The sequence below is a fragment of the Centrocercus urophasianus genome, unplaced genomic scaffold, assembly GCF_019232065.1.
Source record: "Centrocercus urophasianus isolate 14NV4802_14NV808 unplaced genomic scaffold, USGS_Curo_1.0 seq_22, whole genome shotgun sequence".
NCBI lineage: Eukaryota > Metazoa > Chordata > Aves > Galliformes > Phasianidae > Centrocercus > Centrocercus urophasianus.
In genome coordinates, this window is record NW_024884778.1 from 17,521,755 (window position 1) to 17,544,762 (window position 23,008).

General features: G+C 47.6%; 1 long non-coding RNA gene across 8 annotated transcripts in view; it reads right to left on the reverse strand.

The window, feature by feature from the left end:
• Positions 1-16,342: 16,342 nt before the first annotated feature.
• The window catches only part of LOC122162720, a 100,469-nt gene continuing 93,803 nt past the window's right edge, over positions 16,343-23,008 (reverse strand). For 6 of the 8 annotated variants that reach the window (XR_006169670.1, XR_006169671.1, XR_006169673.1 and 3 more), the window contains 2 exons: positions 19,714-20,008; positions 16,343-19,121 (listed from right to left, as the gene is read on the reverse strand). This is a non-coding gene — a long non-coding RNA (uncharacterized LOC122162720). The remainder of the gene's footprint in view (positions 19,122-19,713; positions 20,009-23,008) is intronic. The other 2 variants (XR_006169669.1, XR_006169668.1) reach the window with 2 other exon arrangements.

A 23,008-nucleotide genomic window follows, 5' to 3' on the forward strand; every position in this document is an offset into this window, starting at 1 on the left:
TTCCCCATCCCGATGGCCACTCTGTGATACATACGAAAGGAAAACTTCTACTCATCTGGAAACACCTCTTTCTTCTCTTACTCTGTGTGGAGCGAGGCAGGTGGCCCTGTGAGGGAGCAGCACTGTAGCACTATGGCTATTTCACACTGAATCTGAATCCCAACATTTTTCCTTTAGAAATCACATCTGTTGCAGGGCATGACCCTGCTACGGTCTTAACAGCCACATTCAGGGTGGCAGCAGGGTCAGGAGGACAAGTGGTGCTGTTTATGGTGCCTTGGGCACCGTCTTCTCTCTCTCCAAGGAAGTGTGGCATTCCTACGGTATTAGCAGCTCCCCCTGCACATAGCTGCCTCCTCCCATCGAATTACATCCCAGCACGGCTCACACATTGTGTTCGTGTTGCTAAAATCAAATGTTTACTCAAGCAAAATAAATATTGGCAGGGCACTGCACCAGTCTGCTCCTGTGCAAGCCCTGCAGGTGCTGCCCTTGACCCCTCGCAGTTCTGAAATATTATCAATTTACACCAAACAGGCTTGAGGTTAAAGCAGCTTAAGTGAGGATGTGAGAAGTATTGTGTTTTTCCTCTGGACAAGGAGCAACAAATGTTTTGCCCAAGCAGGGCTTGTAACATCAAAGGAAACAAAGAAATGCACCAGGGCAGCAGATTTTTTTTCTTGGAGAAGAGAAGGGTCCAGGGAGACCTCATTGTGGCCTTCCAGTACTTGAAGAGAGCATAGAAATAGGAGGGGGAATGGCTGTTTGTGCAGTTGGGTAGTGATAGAACAAGGGGGAATGGTGTTAAACTGTGACAGGGGAGGTTTAGGTTGGATATCAGGAGGAAGTTTTTCACCCAGAGGGCGGTGAGGCACTGGAACAGGTTGCCCAAGGAGGCTGTGGATGCCCCATCCCTGCAGGCATTCAAGGCCAGGCTGGATGTGGCTCTGGGCAGCCTGGTCTGCTGGTTGGTGACCTGCACACAGCAGGGTATTGGAACTGGATGAGCATTGTAGTCCTTTCCAACTCAGGCCATTCTGTGATTCTATGATTTTCCTTAAAACCCAGGATATTTTAGCAACATCTCTAATGCATACATCTGGCAAACCTGTGGGTCCCGAGGCCTCCGTGCCTTGGCTCCTGGGCCACACACAGCCCAGTGCAGAGCAAGGAGCCTGTTGCCTTGATAACTTGAAGGTCTTCTCCTTCCATGCTGTCATTTTCCACCTCCTGAGCAGCACGAGTCACTTCACAAGTCCCATTGAGGCCTCCTGCATTTGAGGTAACATTTGGAATGTTTTACCCATGCCTGGAAATCTGCACAAGAGGTTCAGACAACTGGGCTTCAGCCACTCTCATAACCACAGCAATGCTACAGCTGTAAAATTTGTCCGTTTTCTTCTTGAACAGCCCAGTGAGGTGGCAGGGACACTGAATTTCCCCACAGCCACTCAAGCCAGCAGGCAACCCACACTCATAACACATCTCAGCAGGCACTACTGACAGCTCCATCACCTTCTTTTGTCCCAGCCAAATCCCACTACTCAACATGGACATCTCCAAGATATTTGCTACCACTTAGAAATATGCTTTGTCTCACTGAATTATGAACATGAGAGGAAATAAGCAACTTTCCCAGCTTAACCTCCTCCTCCTTTTGGCCAACTTGGTTGCTTTTTGGGGTGGCCTGGACTCCACCGTGAGACCGAGGAAAAGGATGGCTGTGAAGGTTGAGAGGAGCCATCCAGCCATGTCTCAGCACTCTGCCCTTGGTTCAAGAGTGCCAGGTGTATGAGCACAGGCAGCAGCCACACACAGCAACCTCACTGCCCTTCTCTTTCCCCTGAGAGCAAAACAGGGATGATGGCGGCTGGAGAGGAAGAGGACAAAAGCATTATAGCAGCTGAAACCTGTTCCTACAAGAGCAGAAATTCTGGGGAATGTTTGGGCCTTTTCACTCCTTAGAGCAGAGGCATTGGCAGGTCAGCATGCTCAGCGTAAAGTCAGAAAAACTGCTGCAAGACCAATTTGTCTTAACACGCTGACTGCCATCCAAGAGTAAGCCAGTAAATGCCACGGGGTTGGGTGGTGTGGGTAGATTTCACTGTTGGCTAAAGCACAGGAACAACTGCACTAGGAATTTAACACAACATGATAGACAGCCAAGCAGTTTAGGTGGCTGACAAACCTGTAGCTGGCACACAGGCAGCCCTGTTAAAGCCTCGACGCAGGAGATGTGCCTAGAGATTAGGAGATGTGCTTAGCAAGAAGAAAACTCAGGACCCCATGCACGTATGTAACTCATTTAAATACATTTGCAGTTTCCCCTGGATGTTGCACTTACCAGTGCCAGAGAGCTTTAAGGAAAGTGTCATGTTCACAAGCACTGCTTGAAGAAATAAAGTCATCAAAACATCCACTTTTTTTTTTCAATTTTCCTAATCAGAAAAAAGACATTCTGTAAAACAACCCACATATCTGCGTGTTCTTACTCTGTACTGCCCAGATGAGACAGAGAGCTGTGCTGCCACGTGATTGCAACTCGAGCCACTGGACGCAGCCGCAGCTCTTGGGTGACTTGCTCTGCTTGCTTCTGGTGATAGCAGATTTAATTCTACAATAGTTTAAAGCAAGTTTGCCACCAAGGCAAAGGAAATGAGCTCACCTATGCCAAATACACAACATTTCACTGTGCCAAATCTACAGCTGTGAAGGAACGCCTGTGACAGCTCTGAAAGTTGGGCAAAGCAGAAATCGAGTTCTGCTCATGCGTTTTTTTGCTAGAGCATGCTACTGAAAGGTGGTGGAGGGGTCAGAATAAAATGCATTCAGTCGCTTCTTTTCATTTTCACAGCAAACATCAATGTCTCTGGTGATTACTGTGTCCCATCAGGGCATTTCCCACTGCTTTGAGCTCTGCTTCCCATTTCTGTACTCTGCACTTTCAGTGCAATTGCTCACCTCTGCAAAACGAGCTGGTTGGTGTTTGGTTACATGCCCTTTGCACCCTATTTTTTTTCCTCTGTAGGGAAAACAGGAGCCAACCTAGAAATTAATACTGAGCCCTCTTCATTGCGAAGGGGAGAAATCATTATCAGCAAGTATAAAACACATAACGTGATGTGTGGCAGTGGCTAAGCAGAGAGGCTCCCTCAAAAACATCACCTTCTGATGGGATACCAAGGACTTAGTCATGCGGGTTTTGAAGTTTTTAAATGTCAAGGATGACAGAGCTCTGCATAATGGGAATAGCTTCAAGCGGTCTGCAGCTGCCAGTTCCATCTCCCAGGCTCTGCAGATGTAATCCTCCCAAAAAGGATCATCAGCCTCCCTCAACTAACAGAAGGCAGAATTTACATGATTGCACACACAAATGAAAGTGCAGGAATACCCAGCGCAGAGCATTGGTACCCATTCACAGCTTTCCCTTCTGTGCTGGCACAGCATCATCCTCAAGGAAGGGAAGGAGGGAACTCACGAACTGAGCCGTCACGCGGTTCTGAACTGCCAGTATCCAGGCAGGGTCCCACAGGACCACCGTGTGTGCAGGGAAATCAAAGAGAGGTGCAGATGACAACAAACCTGACACCAAGCTGCTGTGGAAGCTCACAGACTCCTGCCTTGCGCTACACAATGATGCCTGGGTTAAGGTTACATTCCTCTGTGCCGCATTTTGTCACGCAGACGCTATTTTGGTCAGAAAGTCAGCAAGCCCATATTTGGGAAGCTGCCCCACTGAAGGGCAACATGAAGGGCGGCATGAATGCTTCGAGGCAGGCCTGGGGAAACCGTGGAGCCACTGGCAGCCCATTTTCCATTTTCTGCTTCTCACTAAGGTGCAGACTTCCATTTCTCAGCCCAAACCTTGCCTCTCTTCCCTCGAACCACCTCCTGTGAGATGCTCTCGCAACACAAGCCCTCTGGGGGAAGACACAAAGAGGATTTAAAATGTCCCTTAGCTGACAGAAACACCTCAGTGCAGAATTTATAACGTACAACTCAAAGTCGACTAAAGATTTGCAGACACACAGGTGAAGGTGGAGCAAAACAAATGCCAAGTCCTGTCTTCAAGGTTTGTGCTTCTTTTTTTCATCATTGTCACCATACAGTCCTGCAATACACTGACCTCCTTTCAGGCAGCTGGACCAGCCTCTCTGCCTCCTCCAGCACCAGCAGCATCCCAAGGTGACGTGCATATTAATCAGAACCACAAGTATGTGGCCATGCTCCTGCAGACAAGCTCACTGCACCAAGGAGGGCAGCTGCCATGCAGCTCAGAGACCTCTGATCTCAGCTGCCACCAGGATTTAAACATTGTAGAGCTAAGTCCACATAATGTAACCAGTTGTCAAAAAAACTGCAGGGATGACTGTCATCTCCAGGATCCTCTCCCCAGATAAGCACAGGCTTTTGGCTCATTTGAACACAGCTGGTCCTCTTGTCTTGAAAGATTTTATCCAGTGATATGAATCTCATGACTGCATTCTCCAAACATGATTACACTACCCTCCCTCAGCAACGTCAGCACGTTGCTCTTGCACAGAAATCAAGTTCTTCAAGCTGAGAAACCTCAGCCTCAAGAAGAGTCCAAGAGATACACGCAGCAGGATTCATGCAGATTGAGGCTGCACATCTCTCTAGCTGCAAGGACACTCCTGCAGTTGCAGTAAATCCCTGTGTTGGTTGGCTTAGGTAGGGCTGGACCAGTTAAAAAGAAAAAAAAAAAAAAGAGAAGAAAAATCTACTCAGAAAAGTCTTGTAGAAGCACTTTGGGCAACAAAGAATTCAAAATACTTATTTCAACGAAGTATTTCATTGTACTAAATAGCTAGGGTATATAGATATATCTAAAATCTCATTAATTGGATGTTTCTGTTGACATATTTGTCACCCAGCAGCAATTTAACCGCTTACAGACTTCCAGCCCGTGTTGATTCGTGGATTTACGCCACCAGGTGGACAAGCGCTGAAATTGCAGCTTCAAGAAAGGTTTGGCGCCAGCAATGAACGAACTCACCTCGTCTGCCAAGGTACTCAACTCAAATACTCCACTTTGCTGACTGGTAGCACCAGGAAAATCAAGTCTACTACTTAACTACAATAGCAAAACCTCGTCACGGCACCATCCCTTCTTGTGCTTTCAAATGCTGCTTCCCTGATCTGGCCAGCCAACCAGCTTCATCAGACAGGGACTCTTGTGTTACAGCTATGAAAAATCCCACTGAAATACAATGGCTATGAAAAATGTGGGTATTTTATACAGTTCAGTTACTAACTGCTAACACTTAGCACCCTTTTAACACTGTATTACTTGAAGCATTTTAGAAGACAACACACACTACTATTATTAACTGCTGTGATCTCTTACACTGCAGTTAACTCAGTACTCTTCCTGATTTTCCAGGATTTCCATTGCTATAGCAACCTGACTTGAACAGTAATGCAGAGGGTGTGGAAAGAACAGCCCTCCAAGACTGGTAATGCTCTAACAGCTCTAAGAACTGCTGCACAGATCACTGTGAGACAGCTTTGAACACACATCCACTATCAAAACCAGTTTACCTATACTGAATACTGTCACCTAAGAGCCTGTGCGATGCAAAATAGTGCTGCTTGTTCCTATTTTAAAGCTTCACTCAGGAACAATTTCACAAATTGAAAACAGGCTGTCAGTTATCAGATGTTCACAGTCCATACCAATAATTGCAAACACCACTGAGGAAGGAGCAGCTGCTTTACCCAGGACTTGGGGAGGCTAAGAACCTCTGCAGCTTCTCTGACACGGAGCAAAACCACGCACTGCTCACTACACACAGAAGTGGTAACACACAGTTGGCATTTATAATAAGACTCAAGGCACTTTTGAGGGCTCTTCTCAAATTCAGGAGGTGAAAACTTTGTTATGTCCAATTTTATTTGTACAAAAATGCTTTAAACACACATGCCAAAAGGCAAACTGGTTCTTTGTCTTAAACCAGGTCAGTCCTTTTTCTGTAGAGCTGCCTGCTTGGCATTGTTGGCCTGCATCTTCTTCAGCCCCTTCTTGTTGTGTTTCTTGGCAAATCTCATGTTTCTCAGAAACTTGGGATCAACCTGTGAAAACAAAGGAAACATGAGCCCCCACGTATGTGAAAGGGACCTGTGTACTTCCATCACATTGCAGTCACTGCAATTCTAGCTGTGATTAATGCAGACACATTTTCTGATTTGATATCAACACAATTATTTTAGCCACTCACAGCCACCCTTCAAACCATTTTCTTTCATTTCTAAACAAACAAAAAAACCCTAAAGCCAAGTATTAAGTACCCAGGAAGGACAAATTAAGTAATTTGCAAACAAGACAAATTTCATTTCTGTGTTCTGAAGAGCTGCTCCTGTCTTTTGTCACCTTCTGGCTCACTCACACATCCTTCCATGGCTGCAAACGATCCTCAGATCCATCCGTGCCCCACTGAGACAAACCTCCTGCTGTACTCCAAGGAACATTTTCCCCAGTACTCACAGCTAGCAGGACTTTCTCCAACTTAACTCACAAGTGCTTGATACAAGGCAACACTCATAGATAGCATGAGTATTTTCAGAGCACTGAACCCTCACTGAGCCTGGCAGAAACTTCTACATCACTTCTGAAAAGCAAATTCCCGCATCTACAAGGCAAATAGAATCAAAGCACTCTTCCAAACCAGAACAATGTCTTTTTTTCCTTTTCTCTCTGTTGCGTGGAGAAAGTTAGTGATGGACCAAGTGTTTAGTATCAAGAAAATGCAAATTTTTGTTATTTCCATGTGTGCCATCCAGCAATGCCAATTCTTTTCTGAAGGAAGTTTTGTGTACCAGTACAGATGCTATAACAACACTGATGGGTAGGGAGGAGACACAGCAGGATTTAAAGTGAAGGAGTGCAGTGTGACACTGCCTTGTGTTTGCTTCACTGGAAGCAGTGTTTAGCAATACTGACCCCAAGCAGAACAAAGGTGGGCAATGGGTTATAAGAAGTCTTGTAGAAATACAATGTGGATTTCACATAGGTTAGAACTGTCACAGCAGCAATTAAGGTGAGTACACAATGTAAGAGAAGCCCACAATCATCATCTGCAAAAACGCCGACAGTCAAAAGTAAGAAACACCAGTAATGGATTTTCTGGAGTCTGAAGAGGTTGGAAATGTGAGCAGAAATACTCACCCCTTTGAGGGACTCATATCTATGGGATCTGGGCTTCTTGATGCCGTTTCTGTGCCACTTACGGGCTACGTGAAAGACAGGGAAACAATACAGATCAGAACTTCAACTACTATTGAAAAGTGGTGTTAGTTTTCTTTTAAATACACTGTGAGAATAATGCAGAACAGAAAATCAGTCAGCCCTGCAAATCCCAGCAGAATTCAAATAAAGGGAGCACCTCCATCCCCACCCCTTGGCACACTGTTCTCTCAGCAGCGTAAACCTTTCTAATTAGGGATTTCAGGCTGTGCATTAATTATTAAAATACAAGCAGCACATCCACACATACAGGGTAATGGCCTCAGGCACTTTCCAGTATCTGTGTTCAGCATTACAAGGCACTGGTGCTGGCCATGCCAGAACCAGCAGAACCTGACAGCGAGCGCTGCAAGCTTACACCAATTAGTATGGGGGAAAACAAAAAAGAAAAAAAAAAAGAGAGAACAGGAATTATTTTACGACCACGCTTCGCCCTGGATGCGAGGCATCACATCAGAACACGCAGAGCCGTGACGCTTGCTGGTTATGCAGCCTCTGCATCAAGCCCCGGCAGTGGCAGCCACCGCTCAGCTGCCGCTGCCTCCTCCCCCAGCTGATCTCACTACAGCATAAGAAGGCCCGGACCGGCGCCGCGCGTCCCCGCCGGGCTCCACCCCGACCCCGCGCCGGGCCCCGACTCACACTGGTTGTGCGTGGTGTGGTTCTTGGACTTGGCCATGGCGGCACCTGCGGGACAAAAGACACGATCCGGCTCGGCTCGGCTCGGCTCGGCTCGGCCTCCCGCGGTGCTCCCGCAGCCCGCTGTGTCGGAGCTCGGCGCCGGGAGCGGCCGGCGGAGCGCGGATGGAGCCGGATTGCGCGGAGCGGCACCTACCGAACCCACAGCGGACAGAGTCGCACCGGAAGAGAAAGGCTGCGCAAAGGCCCCTGGGTAATGGACGTAGGCTGCACCGGAAGTCTCTAGCGGAAGTCAGGGGCGCGCAACAAGCGCTGCCGGCATGGAGGTTCCGCGCCGCGATCGTTCCTCCCCGTCCTTTCCGTCGTATTCCCGGCCCAGCGGCTGAGTTACTCCGGCTGTAAAACAATTAAAAAAACAAAAACAAAACACCAAAGCCCCAAAGAAAACCCCAATAAAGTCAAAGTTTCTTTGACGACCATGTCCTCTGTGAGCGTTCTTGTATCACGCGGTTCAGTGGCTTTTGAGCGCAGGCCCGTGGGTACGGATCAGAAAATTGCTGCTCTTGGAGGAACTACCCCAAAAGAGAGATGAACGGGGCTTTGTGGGCATGTGGTGTTTCTGTGGTGTCCTGATGTTTATGGACTTTGGCACGGGATAATTTTCTCTCGGTCTTTCCCAGGGCTGCCCCAGCTCGTGGTGAAACGCACGGGGTGCCTGCGGTGCCAAGCCTCAGTGCTGCGGGATTGGACTTGATGATCTCCAGAGGTCCCTTCCAACCCCTGTGATTCTGTGATCCTGTTCAGGTGCTGGCTAGGAGGAGCCCGGGAGGATTCTGCTTTGCACTATGGAGCATTCCTTAACACTGGCGAGCTTACTGGCCTGGGGGAGAAGGGAAAGTAAGGCTTGGCTGTGGTGTAAAGCCCACACTAGCAAAGCTGAAGGGGAGTGGGGACGAAGGACACCTCCCGGCGACAAATGGACCCGGAGAAGCAGGGATACCAGGACATAAAGGCACTAGAGGGAGCCTGAGCATAACAGATGCCGCTCCGGGCTCGGAGTGGGAGTACTAGTCCCAGTCAGGGAGAAGGGACACCTCCAGCAAATAACAGCGGGAAATGCTGAAACTTCCCAGATGACTTGGCATTTTACCCGACTGTGGTATTTTGCCCTGACATCCGTTATAATCTTCTTAAAGATACGAAGAAGAATATTAAAAATGTCAGTTTTCTTATTGAAAATGCCAGCCAATCTGCAATAAGGCTCTCCTTAAACCTGCTAGTCACTGAGACGGCAAACACTGCATCCCCTGCGTGCAGAGTGCCTGGGAGGGCTGTTGCTAACGAGCTGAGACCAAGTGGTGACAACTGCTGTCAATCATCAGACCTAAAGGGTCCAATGAATTGGGAATTCCTGAAGCAGGAGTGTTCCAGAGCGGTTTGAGAGTAGTGGTGCAAAGTGAAGAAGTATCCCTTGATGCTGGTAAACTCCTCCTCGATAAAAGAAGGAAGGCTTCCCCAGTGCACCAGGATATGATGGGAATGGGGAGAGTTTTTCAGCATGGTGCTGTGAAGCCCAGGGAGCCTGATGGAGTCAGTGTGGTGGGTGCAGGAGCTGCTTCAGAGCCTGGCAGCAGCAGGAGCAGCCCGTCACAGACACTGCAGAGGTTGCTGCATCCTCATTGGAGGTGCTGGGATGTTCATGTTGGCCATCTGGAGTGGGAAGCTGCTCTGGATGGCTTATGTGGACTTTTACTGACCTGCCAGAAAATGACTTAGAATTCAGTGAACCCAAAGTTACACATAAATTAGATCTTCCCCATTTCAGGGCTTGCAACCAAAATATCATCATAGCAATAAATACATAGAACTGTAGGGTAGGTTTGTTTGTTTATTTATTTATTTGCGACGTTCAAGTGATGTTGTTGGATTTAGGAAGAGCTTAGGGATTTAAAAGATTTCCCTCTGTGTCAGTTCTGTCCAGCTGCAGATCTGGCTGGTTGTCTCCAGAATCAACTGATGCCAGTGCAATTGCAAAAATGCAGCCTAGGCTGCCTGATAAGAGGGGAGAACGGTCTGCAAGGGTGGAGGTTGCTGGGGATGTTACTGGCACAGAAAAGCAGTCAGGTGATGAACAGGGCCACCAAGATGCTGCAGCAGGCTGGAAGCAGGTTGGCTCCTCCATGTAGCTCTGCTGCACCTCGGTCCCTCTCCACACTCCAGCTGGCTTTAATGGGATTTTTTTCTGGCCATTCAAGCTTGTTTCCCATTTTACACTTTTACCTTAAAATAACTTGGGAACCATCAGCAACAAGCAAATAGGGAACTTCAGATTTCCATATTCTTGATGGACTCCAGAAGCTGAGTGTGTGGGGCCAGAAGAGACAGGATTTGTGCAAGGAAATACAGCTAATGCTGTAAAAAATCACCCAAGTCACTCCAAACACCATCACAGCTCCCTCCAGAGCATCACTAACACTGGAAGAAATTACATCGAGGTTATATTTTGCACTGGGATTTCAGATCTGTCACCTGGGCACAGCTTCTGTCCTCCTGCCAGGTGGCAGGGATGGAGGGGACAGACCTCAGCGAGCTGCACTTTGCGGCAGGATCAGGTAGCTTTTCAGCAACAGTAAAAGGGATCTGCTTTAGCTCTGCCTTATCTGCATGGCATTATTGAAAAGCCATGTTGACAAATACCGTGGTCTCAAAAGGAAAATTGAACTTCCGCACAAAGACGGCTTGTTTGTGCAAAGCAGGGAGGGAATAAAGAAGCTGCCAAAAAGCTGACATGAAACCCTGCGCTTACCTGTGATTCGTCTGATGCAATGACTGAAGCCTTTCATTTGCAGCACCAATAATCCAAGATGTTCTTTCCACAAAGTGAGAAAGTAGGTTAGTGTGGAGGCAGGGCTGGGGAGGGGGAAGGGGATAAGTGGAGCCCGATCCTGCATATACTCTGAGCAGAGCTGACACCTGGTTTAACAGTGGGATGGCAGTTTTTTGTAAAAGCCCACAGCGCCCAGCTGGGTTCAGCTGGAGGCAGCCCTGTTTCCAGCTTCTTTTGCCCCTTCTGCAGGTAGGAGGCACTGAACAGCCACCACCTGCAGCATGACTGAGTACCATGAAGGAGGTTTAAAGGATGTGTCTGCCCTGGGACATCACTGTTCTCCATCACATTTTAAATACCTATGTTGTATCAGCTCATTTCAGTATTTCTTCTCACTGTTGCAGTTGAGCATGTAAAACAAAAGCTGGTGCATCAAGAGGAGCTTGCATTACTGAGTTGCTTCTGTAGCATCACAGGGTCAGGCATCAGATCTGATAAAGCCTGTGTGAACTATTAGCCCATTTTTATTATTAGCTCATTTTAACAAGCTGTTAATAATTTGGAAAAATGAAAACAACACTTCTTTTTCTTATTTTTCTTTTTTATTTTATTTTTTTTTCCCCACTCGCAAACTAAGCAGGAGGCTAAAAAAAGAGAGGAAAAAAAGAAAAACAGAGAGGAAGATTTCTCTTAACACTGCAGCTATTTATCACCTGTGACATGGACCTAAATCACTCAAGTTGTTTGCACTTAGGACAAGACCACAATGCTAAAATCAAGCTGAAGATCTTGGCATTCCATACAACAGGCTGCACAGTGTGTGGAACAAGGGAAGCAAAGGTGCTGAGTGGGTTGATTCATACCTGTAGCACTGCACCGTGCTCAGCATCATCCTGCAAACCCTGCTCTGAGCACAGAGCCATGCCATTCCCTGCCTGCTAAGGAAGGGGACAGCAGTCACACTTGGGGCTGCTGCTCTGAATCACCTGGTGCTTTGCTTGGGGACTTTGCCCAAGGACGTTGCTCTGGTCATGGGGGAAAAGCTGATGCAAGGCACTTCCCCAGGACTGTGCCAGGGAAGGACCGTGACAGTGGGACATAACATATGCAAAATAAAGATGATCCAGGTAAGCACAGCCTTAGATGTGTCTTTCTGCCCTGGACTTCGTTAGGACTTTACACGACTGTGAAATAGATGGCTCATCCATTAAAATAATGCTCACATGACCTTGACATCCAGGAGGGGCACCACATCCCTGCTTTTCTGCTTAACACAGTAGGACGCCTCAGGGGTCTATGGGACACAGGCTTGGTCCTTCCCAGGACTTTTTCCAAACTCATTTTTCAAACCTGTCACCAGCACTTCCAGAACAGGCAGGTGACACAGGACATTCCAGATGCCAGTTGCTCTCTCATGCTCAGGGAAGATGAGCACTGCAGGAAGGGGTTTTAATGACCATCATCTCTGGCTGGTGGCTTGCGACTTTTTCTCTATGAGCACAGATGATATGGATGTGGGCAGGGGATTTGCATTCAGTGCCAAGCAACCTCTCAGGACATTTCTTGCAGGATTTACAGCTCTGCAGCTCTTTACAAACTATCTGACAAACAGCTGCCCAGGCAGTGCAGACTCATCCACCACTGGACACTGCTGCTGATCATGTCAGGAGCGTGTATTTGGAAAGAGAGTCAAAGAAGCCTCTCCTTTGGCACTTGCCCAGTTTCTAGAAGCAAGGGCATTTCTTTACTCAAATTTAATGTTCTTCTGTGGAACAGGCAGTACTGCCCATATCCTGGCTATCTAGTGCACAGAAATCAATAAGATGGTAACTCAAGTGATGATTTCTGCAAGTCAGTGGTGCTTGTGGTGCCTCCCTGCTGTCCTCTGTCTGGATTGTTCCAGCTCATCCCTCTTGGCTTTCCTGGGATGCCGAGCAGAGATACCTGCAAGATACCAGCAGCAAGGCAGAGTTCCTCTTTGCAGCACATCTCCCGTTCTGTTTCTTTTCCTGCTTTTAGCTGCAGTGATGCATCAGACGCTTGATTTTCCGGTGCAGCATCCGCTGCTGACGCCTACTGGCGGTTTTTGTGCTGGGATCTCTTCAGAAGGGTGTGCTAATTAAGAGATCACATTTCCATCAGAACCTCTCATGCAAAAGCACCTTGGTGTGCTTCATGAATGCTGTAAGAGCATGCTGCAATCAGACCAGCTCTCTTGGAAGGATGCTTAATATCCTGCTGGCAACAGTAGGAACTTTTCCAAACACCACCCCCTGATATTAAGGACATAAATTATTAAACAGCCCAGTGGTGTTGCCCTTGTACAAAGTCAGCATTGAGAAATGACTGACATCCTCCTTGCACATAATTAAACTGAAAACTTAATTGCACTATGGCTGTATGGGATGGGGTTTCCAAACAGATTTGTTGCAGAGTTCAGCATCCCCACTGCCTGCGTTTTCATGACATTTAACATGGGTTTGAATACGTTTCTTTGTGCCCCAGCCCAGTGTGGACCACAGTGCTGTGCTGTGCTTGGTGTCCGCATCAGTGATAAACAAATAGCATTTGTGCTCAACATGTTTTGGAAATGGTGTTTAAATCAACTGTTTTTAGCATGATGCCCGCTGCCCCACCGTGAAGTGGCTTTCATTAGGAACTTGAGATAGCCTGGACTGTTGGCATCCCACCTGGGAGGAGGACCTCAGCGTGGGCACAGCTATGCTCCATCCACCAGCAGTGCCTGAGCTGCATCCCACAAGAGCAGACGCCTGGGGCCAGCCCTCTCCTTTTGCATCAGCACCATCTCAAGCTGTCATTTGTGCTAAGGCTGGCCTGACTGATGGTTTGACAGTGATAAAAACACATTTGCTTCTGCTGCAATTTTAGCCAGGTTTCTCAAGCCACTTCAGGGTGAAGTGCAATAAATCTGCAGGAAGTTTCTGGCAGGTGGATGACCTTAAATCCCCATCTGTAGTACATACCTGATGCATTCAAGAGTGGAGGGGAAGGGCATTTTCTGGGGACAGGCATTTTCCACTCTAGTGTAAGAAAGCAGGAGACGGTTGCATGGAGTAGGGGAGAGCATGCAGTGCAGACACCAGCAGTCCATTCTCCCTCCTTTCTCCCTACCCTGCTTTATCACATCTCCACTCTTTCAATTGTGGAGAAATTACAGCTAAAACTCCCCCCTCCCTCCCCCACTCTGGCTACCTGAAATAACCTTCTGTTTTCATGCAAGCCTCAAAGTATTTTTTACAGCAGTTCTTCCTCCTGCCATTAAATATTTATATGAAAAGCCACATGGTTTTGCTGCAGCAGGATGGTGCAGTGCTGAGAACCTCTGTGAGACAGATTTAAATAGCAGTGAGCTGGCAGACACTCACAAAACACCTGGTTTGATTTCTCCCATTCCCCAACCTGCTGCAATGCTTCCTGGAGTGTCCCCAGTATAACATCCTCACCCCTGCAGCCCAGGTGCTCAGCAAGCGCCCAGTGTGTGACCAACAGAGCTCTGTGGGGAGAGAAAGCAGGCTGAGCTGCTCCTGTGCCCAGATGGGTTGCAGGTAGGTAATGAAATGGAGACCTGGGAATGGACCTGGAAATCAAGTGCTCGAGTGGTCTGATGAGCAGGGAGCTGCGCACAGGTGCCATCCACTGCAGGACAGGAAGCATCAGTGCACTGCTACTAAGGGTCGTCTTCTCTCATACCCCAGCACCTTCCTTGCTCTGCTTTATTTTGGGGAGATGAGGATGGTAGAAGGAGGATACTTGTCTCAGTGCTCTGCAGTTGCTGTAGCAACTGTGGTGTCTCTGGCAGCAGGAGCACATGCTTCCTACAGCCAGCATCAGTGTGAGCCTGCTACTTGCATGCAGATATTCTATTCCCTGCTGGGCAAAAAAGCCCCATGCCTGCCCCCCTGCCAGCAGCAATTAGAGACCAGGCTGTGCTGCCGAAGCAGCAGCAGTGGCAAAGGAGAAGTGTGCTGAGCTGGAGGGATGCTGCTGTGCCTGCCATCTCCCAGGCGATCTTCTGAGCACAAGTCAAAGCCTCCTCCAAAGCATCCGCTGCTTCTCTCTGGCTCCTCAGCAAGCAGAACCCTGCTTTACAGCTTCTGCTTTGGGTAAAAAAAATACGATGAGTCTTGATCAAAGCATTCTCAGCAGTAGAGGATCTGCGCAAGCTTTGATGAGTGACTTTCCTGATTAATGACTTCTAAATAATAGAGCTTTGTTCACAAGCTGGATTCATTTAATGTCCGTTTCCAGTCATCTTGTAGGGCTTTGCCTACTCAATTGAAAATCCCATTAATTCCCTGTTCCCACCAGCTTTGTAAATCACAAGCTGTGACCAAATATCCCTTCCTTTCCTTTGGGAAACCAAAGAGACAGAGCTCCTTGGGCCAATCCTCAAAACCATTTGCTCTCAAGGCACCAAAACAAGGCACGTTTAGCCAGGGGTGTGCTCACACAGCTTCTGACACCTACTAAAGCTGCCCTACTTGTGTGTTTCAGGTCATGGTAGTCCTCTGACCCCATGCCACCAGATACCTGCATCCCTTCAGAGCCCAGCAATCTCTGCTCAGTCCTCTGTATGTGAAGCACCCCATCTCCCTGGCACAGGATTTTAGCCTCAGCTCAAGTAAAGCACACGTTTGCTGGCCTCTCTTCCACACCTAACAATTTGCATCAGCTGGTAGAGATGGAGGAGAACAAAGCAAGAAGAGCTTCATAATTCCTCCCCAGCCATTTTGCTTGGGTTAGGTCTATTTTGGTTTTATTTGCAGAATTAAGCCCCGGGCTTTCATAAATGGGGAGACCTGCCTTGCTTTTCCAGAAGGTGCTGATCCAGCCTTTCCACCACTTGCTTTTGGGATGGCCAGAGCAGACAAGAGCTGCAGGTTAGGCTGGTCTTCATAAAATGGGAAGGCGGAGAGATGCTCCCACCTTAAGGCTGCCCTTGGAAAACTTGCTGGTGGGAATACAGACTTCCTGCCTTCTTCTGGTGCCCTGACAGAAGTGAGCAATGCTCAGGCGGGCCTGTTGTCACTCAGTATAGGGTTTTCCACCCCACTCATTGCTTGATGAGCTGGTTTTCTGGGCTGTAGCTGAAGCTTTATGTCCCCTGGGAAGCTTTCTTTAAGAGCAGGTTTGCAGCTGGGGAACGTTTCACTGCTATTTTCAGCCTGTGATGTTTTCCTTTTTTTTTTTCTTCAAAACACAAAAAAAAAAAAAAAAAAAAAAAAAAAAGCAATAAAACAAAACAAAAAACCCCAACACTGTCAACAAGTCACAAAAGAGTGATCTCAGTCTAAAATACGAGTCCTGGCATGGGTTGGTATTTGACTCAGAAGCCACTTCCCATCTTTGGAGACTTGAAGTATGTTCCACTTCGTCATCCTGAAAGTCTTTAAACACTTACTAAAGCAGAGTTTATTTATCCACAGTTAGAACAGCCTATCTATTATCTTGAAGGCTGAATTCAGAAAGTTTTTACAGAAATTTATTGGTCTCATTCCTACCAGTCTGAACAGAAGTTTTCCACTGAGTCTGTCAAGATAGAAATGTCTCAATTCCAATTTCCTTCAGTCTTCAGCAAGACATCACATTAATTGTGTTAAAAAGCACTTTTATTAGTTACTGAGAAAGCAAGAGTCTGGCAACTCCTCTTGACCACTAGCTATTAACTTCTGTGAAGTCTCCTTTAACATTGGTTTGATCCAGTGCAGTGGTTTTCTCCACCAGCAAGCTCAGCAGTGGCTGGAGCCAACGGGACTGACTCCAGATGAGGATTATTGGCATCAGGGCTCAAGGGTTCCTATTGCTGCCTGGGTAAATCTCGTCTGCCTCTCTTAAGGCTTGTTTGCATCTCTGTTGTTGGAAAAAAAAAATGCAGAGGCAACTGAGAGCCAATAAATACATACTGAACAATTTCATCTACACTTGTGATGCTTTCGACAGGTCTCAGGCAGCCATCTCATAGCCTGAAGGAGCTTTGTTTGTTCCAACTCTGTGCAGGGCTACGTTTCAGCCAACAACTCAGCACTGCAAGAATACAGCATCAGCTCTGCAAGGTGAGGAGAAACCTCAGCTCCTCCATCTGACCTTCACAGAGCACTCTGACGACGCTCCCGCTGGCATTTTGCCGCACTGGCACCACGTGGGCATGGACATTTCGTGGAACAAACTCTGATCTGTCTCATATTTGAGGATCTATATAAGCAACCAGTCAACATGCAGGTGAGCTTTCAGACAGGAGGTGAAGCTGAAATCCCATTCGATCCACTATCACTTCAACCTGAACTCACCTGAAGAAAATAAACCAGGGTTGAGGATGGATATCTGATGCTGCAAATCTTTCAACAGCCTGAAGTCAAAATAGAACTGGAGAGATTTTGGTTGGAAAATATGTTCTCCGCCTTCCTTGCTGTTGGAGCACATGGGAGGATTTGGAAGCTTTGTATCTACAAGGCAGTGAAAGATCAAGGCCTTGAGCACCAAGGTAGGTCTTCAGAAAGCACAGACCTTCATTTTAGGACTTCATTCAAGATCATAGACTGGAAATGTAACTAAGGGCTGAGACAGGCCTGCTCGTGGCTTCTGCACAGACTCTTGCAGAGCCAGTGGAAGCATGTGCCGCAGGGAACTCATTTCACATCATTTATTCCAGTTGTGCTTTCAAGCACTGACCCACCTATCATTTCTTCAGACTGGATAGTATGAAGTGTTGAGGCAGGCTGATGACACCTGCTGTTTCCACGTGTCCATGCTTTAAAACTGAATTACTCACTGGCCGCACCATGGCTTGCCCTGACTTCTGCCTGGATGAAGAAGAGAACCAGGCTCCTAATTCCCATCATTCAGCCCTCTGGAACTGCCACATCCAGCCCCAAGCACAGCCCTGCCACGTGCCCTTTGCACAGCTGGCAAGAGTCTCAATTAAGGGCCACTAGACCCGCTGTTTACAGGAAGTGCCGGCACAGAGCATGGAATTAGAAAGACCACAAAGAAATGAGGGATTATTTACTGGAGATTAAAGGACGTGGAAAAACCACAGGACAAATCAGTGGGGCCTAAGCAATGGCAGCTTCTATTTCAGTCTCCCAGCTGCTGGCATTTGCACAGGTCACTCTGCAGTGTGAGAATCTGGGAGGAATTCAGTGGTATGGCTGATGCTTGCTTTGTTTTTGGGCCAGTAAAATGCACCAAAGCAGGTCCTAAGCCTGTTGAATAGAGAAGAGGGATATCCACTCCACTTTCTCCCTTCCTCGGCCAGCACCATGAGTCTTTCTTCCCCTCCAATGCAATTTCTGCTTTTGGGCTGCACCCCCAGGCCAAGTTCAGTCCTGCCTACTCGTGTAGCCACAAGGACACATCCATGGATTATTCAAGACAAAGCACCTCCTTAAATCTGGAAACAAATGGGTAGGGGTGAGGTCTGACATCTCAAGACCTTCAAGACAGTGGAGGGAGCATGTGTTTCTTGGTAGGTTTTGAAATATTCAGAGGAGGGAAAACTCCTCGATGAAGGTTAATCCCAATCCAGCTCAGCCCAGTGCCATTTGAGATAATTTCTTCTCCAGGCTTCTGTCTTCATGCACCCGCCCTTTTCCCTATGAACTATAAACCCACCAACACTGTCTCCAGTGGAAAGCGATGCTGGCAGAAGTGACAGCCAAGGTGTCCAGAGAACACATGGCTGTCACAGGTGACTTCTGCAAAGATGTCCCAGAATAGCTGAAAAACAACGCAAATGTCACTTCATTTGTTTGAGCAGCCCACCCCCACTGAGATGCTCTCACCACCACTCCTTGGGGTGCATATCTTGAAGGGTGGCAGATGCAAATCAACCCTGTATGGCAGAGTGACATCTCAGCACCCACCTACAACACCTCCTGGGTCTTATTGCTAAGGGTCTGAGACTCGAATTGCAAATGTAGATCCACATCCCGAAAGCACAGGGAAGTTCTGCAGCTTCAATAGCAGAGACACCCTGTTCAGGTATTTATGAGACCATTTATTTTTTTGTGAGGTCTGCTTTTCAGCTAAATTAGGCTACCAAGATTTCAGTGGCTGTTTACAAGCTCTGAAATTTGGGGTGTTACTGGATCAAGCCTTGTGACAACAATCCCCACTCCTCCAGGTGCAGATGCACCATGGCTGTCCTCTCAGATACAGGATGGGCTCCAGGACCCCCTGCCCCAACACGGGGCACTGATTCAGCCCTTTCTCGTTGGGAATGCAACCATGGACTCAAACCCTAGCCCTGCTCCTGTGGTTAGTGTGATGCTGCTGGGAATGACAGTAACACAGTGGTGGCTGGGAGGATGCTTGGTCAGGAGAGCAAGCAGGAGCTCAGCAGGGTTTTCTTTTTTCTTTTTTTTGTTCTGGCTGCAACAAAGAGAGAGAAAGTATGAATGAGCTTATTTTATAGCCTCAAAGGAATACCCAGCCTTTGTTAGCTTGACATACGCTGTCATGGTGAAGAAAATAAAAGCTTATTCTTGCCTGAATGGGCTGGCTGAAAACAAATGACCCCCAAAACCCTCTTATATATCATCATCATCATTTCCATCATCTATGTGCTATGTGCCTATGTGATCTACAACCCAGCCACTTCCAGACCAGGACCTGATCTGTTATTCACAACAGAAGGAAAGCAAAGACCCAGGTTTTCATCATTCTGGGGGAATCTGAAGGGCACTCTACCCCTCAAAGCACCAGCCTGCACCACGTCCCCATTGAAGACGAGGCAGAGGCCATCTCTCTAATGACACTAACACAGGAGTGGCTGGAGTATGCTCTTCTCTTAAGACTTTGCATGTAGAAAATGCTATCACACAGTCCAAAATTTCCAAGTGATTTCTAATGGAGGCTTGGACAACTGTGGTGAGCATCTCAGAGCCTGCAGAGTGGCCATGCTGAACAAATAGGACACTGTGGACAACAGCCTCTGGCTGTGGAATAACACACAGTAACGCACCGCCGATTACCGAGTTCAACAGCACTTTCTCTCCTTGGAGGACAGCTCTCAGATGCAGGCCATGCAGAGAAAATAACCATGCTGCAGCTGCTCAAGTGACTCTGTTTTAACCAGGATGTCCTGTGTTTCTTATGGGGCGTCAAGTGCCCTGTCTCAAGTGGTGACCCCACTCTGGAGCTGTATTTCTCTTTTCTTTACATCACTGTCTTCTGCCATCAAATCATGTAATTCGCCTTATTATCAAAGCGGCAAAATCAGCTTCAGGAGTTCAGGATCCATGAACAGAGATCAGAGTCTGCGTGTGGTTCAGTGACACATGAAGGGAATGAAAAATAATGCCATTAATACAAACAGTCCGAACAGACACCACCCGCTTCTCCCCTTGCAACTCCCGATCTCTCCCCCCACTCCAAAAAAAAGCAAAAAAAAGGAAAGTATCTGCAAAAAAAGCTGAGCCGGAGGCAGGTTTCTGCTCCAGGCTCACTCCCAACCTGCATAGGATGGGGCAGCCCGAAGCAGCAACGGATGGGATGGCAAGTGGCTGCGATTGCATTGCAGGCACCATTTTCTTTTTTGTTATTCCAATTGAATATATTATGGTGGGAAGTGAAAATGAGATTTGCCCTCATCTTATGGTTCTTTGTAAAAAGTTTTTGACCTTATAAGGGACGAGGGCACTTAAGCCAGAATGGCAAGAACCTCCTCCTGCTGCTGTACCACAGTGCTGCTGTGGGTCACACTTCAGCACCCAGCAGCTTGCAGCAGGGGACCAGTCTGGGGGGAAGAGGTCTCCTCTGACATTTTCATAGAAACTGGCTCCAGTTGGCTCCTCCTGATGAGTTTTGATTTAAACTGCAGTTATAAGGTGCAATTAGAATCTGGGGCTGCTGTGCCAAGAGCTCAGATGTGAAGCATAACAACAACAACAACAACAATCTGTCCTCCAAATCTGTGTTTTCCCAATATTAACTCCTCGTGTGCTGCCACCAGAGGGAAATCCAGGGCCATCCAAGGACAGTCCTGGTGAGAGGTTTGTCAGCACCACTAAATATTAACATTTATGGGCTTGGTCATAACCACAGCTTTGTAGAGAGCTGCTGAGCCTTTCCTAGCACCAAGTGTGAGAGCAGAGGGAAGAGATGCCCTTTCCAAAGTGCTGGTGCTGGTTGGTGTTATGGATGGAATTATCAGTGCTTCCATACACTGGGTAAGGAGGCAGATCTTTTCCTAAAATGGTTTGACAAAGTCTCTCCCTCATGTTTCTCACTACACTCAATAGTTAATTTTGCAAAGGGAAGCCTTTGGAGATGGCAATGCTGTTCAGACCTTCAGCCCATCTGGATAAAATTGCAATTCAAGGGAATTGCTGGTTCTTTATCTTCAGGCGGCATCATTGCGCAGTTAATTTCAGGTCTTCCAGTAAGCTGTAATGCATCTTTTAGCCTAAGAGCTCTTTTGCATGACACTGAAATAGACCCCAGTCTACATACATCTGCTGCCAAGATAAATGTATGGTTCAGCAGCAGTAAAGAGGATATAAAAGACTCCCACGTTACAAATGTAGGAGGCAGAGGATATTTTAGCATGACAGCGGTTACACTTTTGGCAGTTCTGCTATAATTAACTTTGTTTTCAGAGCCTTAAAATATTCCCTGTGCAGCAAAGACTGACATATCTGCTTTCAGAGGAATTGTTTCAGGGTCTGGGGATGGTGAACGGAGCTTGGGAGCATGGGGAAATGCAAAGAAGATGGAGTTAATGCCCTACATTTATAGGTATTTTCTCACAAAATGCCCCCTGACATGGGCAAGCTTGCCTTCCACCAGATCAGGCTGTCCAGAATCCCATCCAGTTTGGCCTTGGGCAACTCCAGTGTGGCACCCACACTTTCTTTGGGCCTCACCAACCTCCAAGTAAATAATTTATTCCTAACATCTAATCTAAACCTCACCTCTTTTAGTTTAAAGCCACTCCCCCTTGAAGGCCTTGATGACGTCTCCCCAGAGCCTTCTCTTCTCCAGGCTGAACACCCTCAGCTCCCCCAGCTTATCTTCACAGGAAAGGTGCTCCAGCCCTCTGAGCATCTCTGTGGTCCAACAGCTCCACATCCTTCTTGTCCTGGGGACCCAGGCCTGGACGCAGTGCTCCAGATGGGGCCTCATGAGAGCAGAGCAGAGGTAGACAATCCCCTCCCTGCCCTGCTGCCACCCCTCTGTTGATGCAGCCCAGGATGCAGTTGACCTTCTGGACTGCAAGAGCACACTGTTGCCTCACATCCAGCTTTTAGTCTACCAGGATCCCCAGGTCCTTCTCCACAGGCTTGCTCTCAAGGAGTTCTTTTCCCAGTCTGCATGCATATCGGTGATTGCCCCAACCCAAGTGCAACACCTTGCACTTGGCTTTGTTGAGCCTCATTAGGTTCTCATGTGCCTGCTTCCCAAACCTGTCCAGGTCCCTCTGAATGGCACATCTTCCTTCTATTGTGTCAAATGCACCACCCAGCTTGATGTCATCAGCAACCTTGCTCATGTACACTCGATCTCACTGTCTATGTCATCGATGGAGATGCTGAAGAGCACTGGTCTCAAGACAGAACTCTGGAGAACACCACTTGTCTCTGGCCTCCATGTGGACATCAAGCCATTGACCACAACCCTCTAGATGTGACCATCCAACAAACTAACCACTGAATAATAAAAAAATCTTTAACATTCTCACCCAAATACAGTATGCAAGAGCTTTGCTGGCTGCACCTGGCTTGGTTGAAGATGAGATGTCTAAGTACAACACAGCAGCCATTCTGGTAATGTATCTCCCCCATCAGACCAAGAGGAAGGATGGGGAATCCAGACAAGGAATAATCTGGTTGGGGGAAGGCACTGATGCTGCAGAGCTGGATGAGGGGCATTATCTGTACCAACAAGCACAGACCTGGGTTGAGCAAACTGGATTGAAAGTAAAATGTTTTCAAGAGTGGGCCAGAACTAGAGAGGAACATTTGCTGAAGACTTTCAGAGAGCTGGAGGACTTTGGCTTCCATGTTTCTCATGCCGTCTTGAACTCGAATGACTGACACAGGCACCAGGGTTGGTCAGAGGAGAGTGGTGTGCACCCAGCTCCCCCTGTTATCTCCTTTGAGGCCAGCACTGCCATCATTCAGAGCTGGTGTACAATGCTGGGCTCTGGTCTTCTCCAGAACATCACACTGGGAAACACAGGCAGCTGGCTGGGAGGCAGTCTGTGCCACAAAGGTACTTATAGAGGTAATTAGTGGTGATGAATCAAACTTAATGCA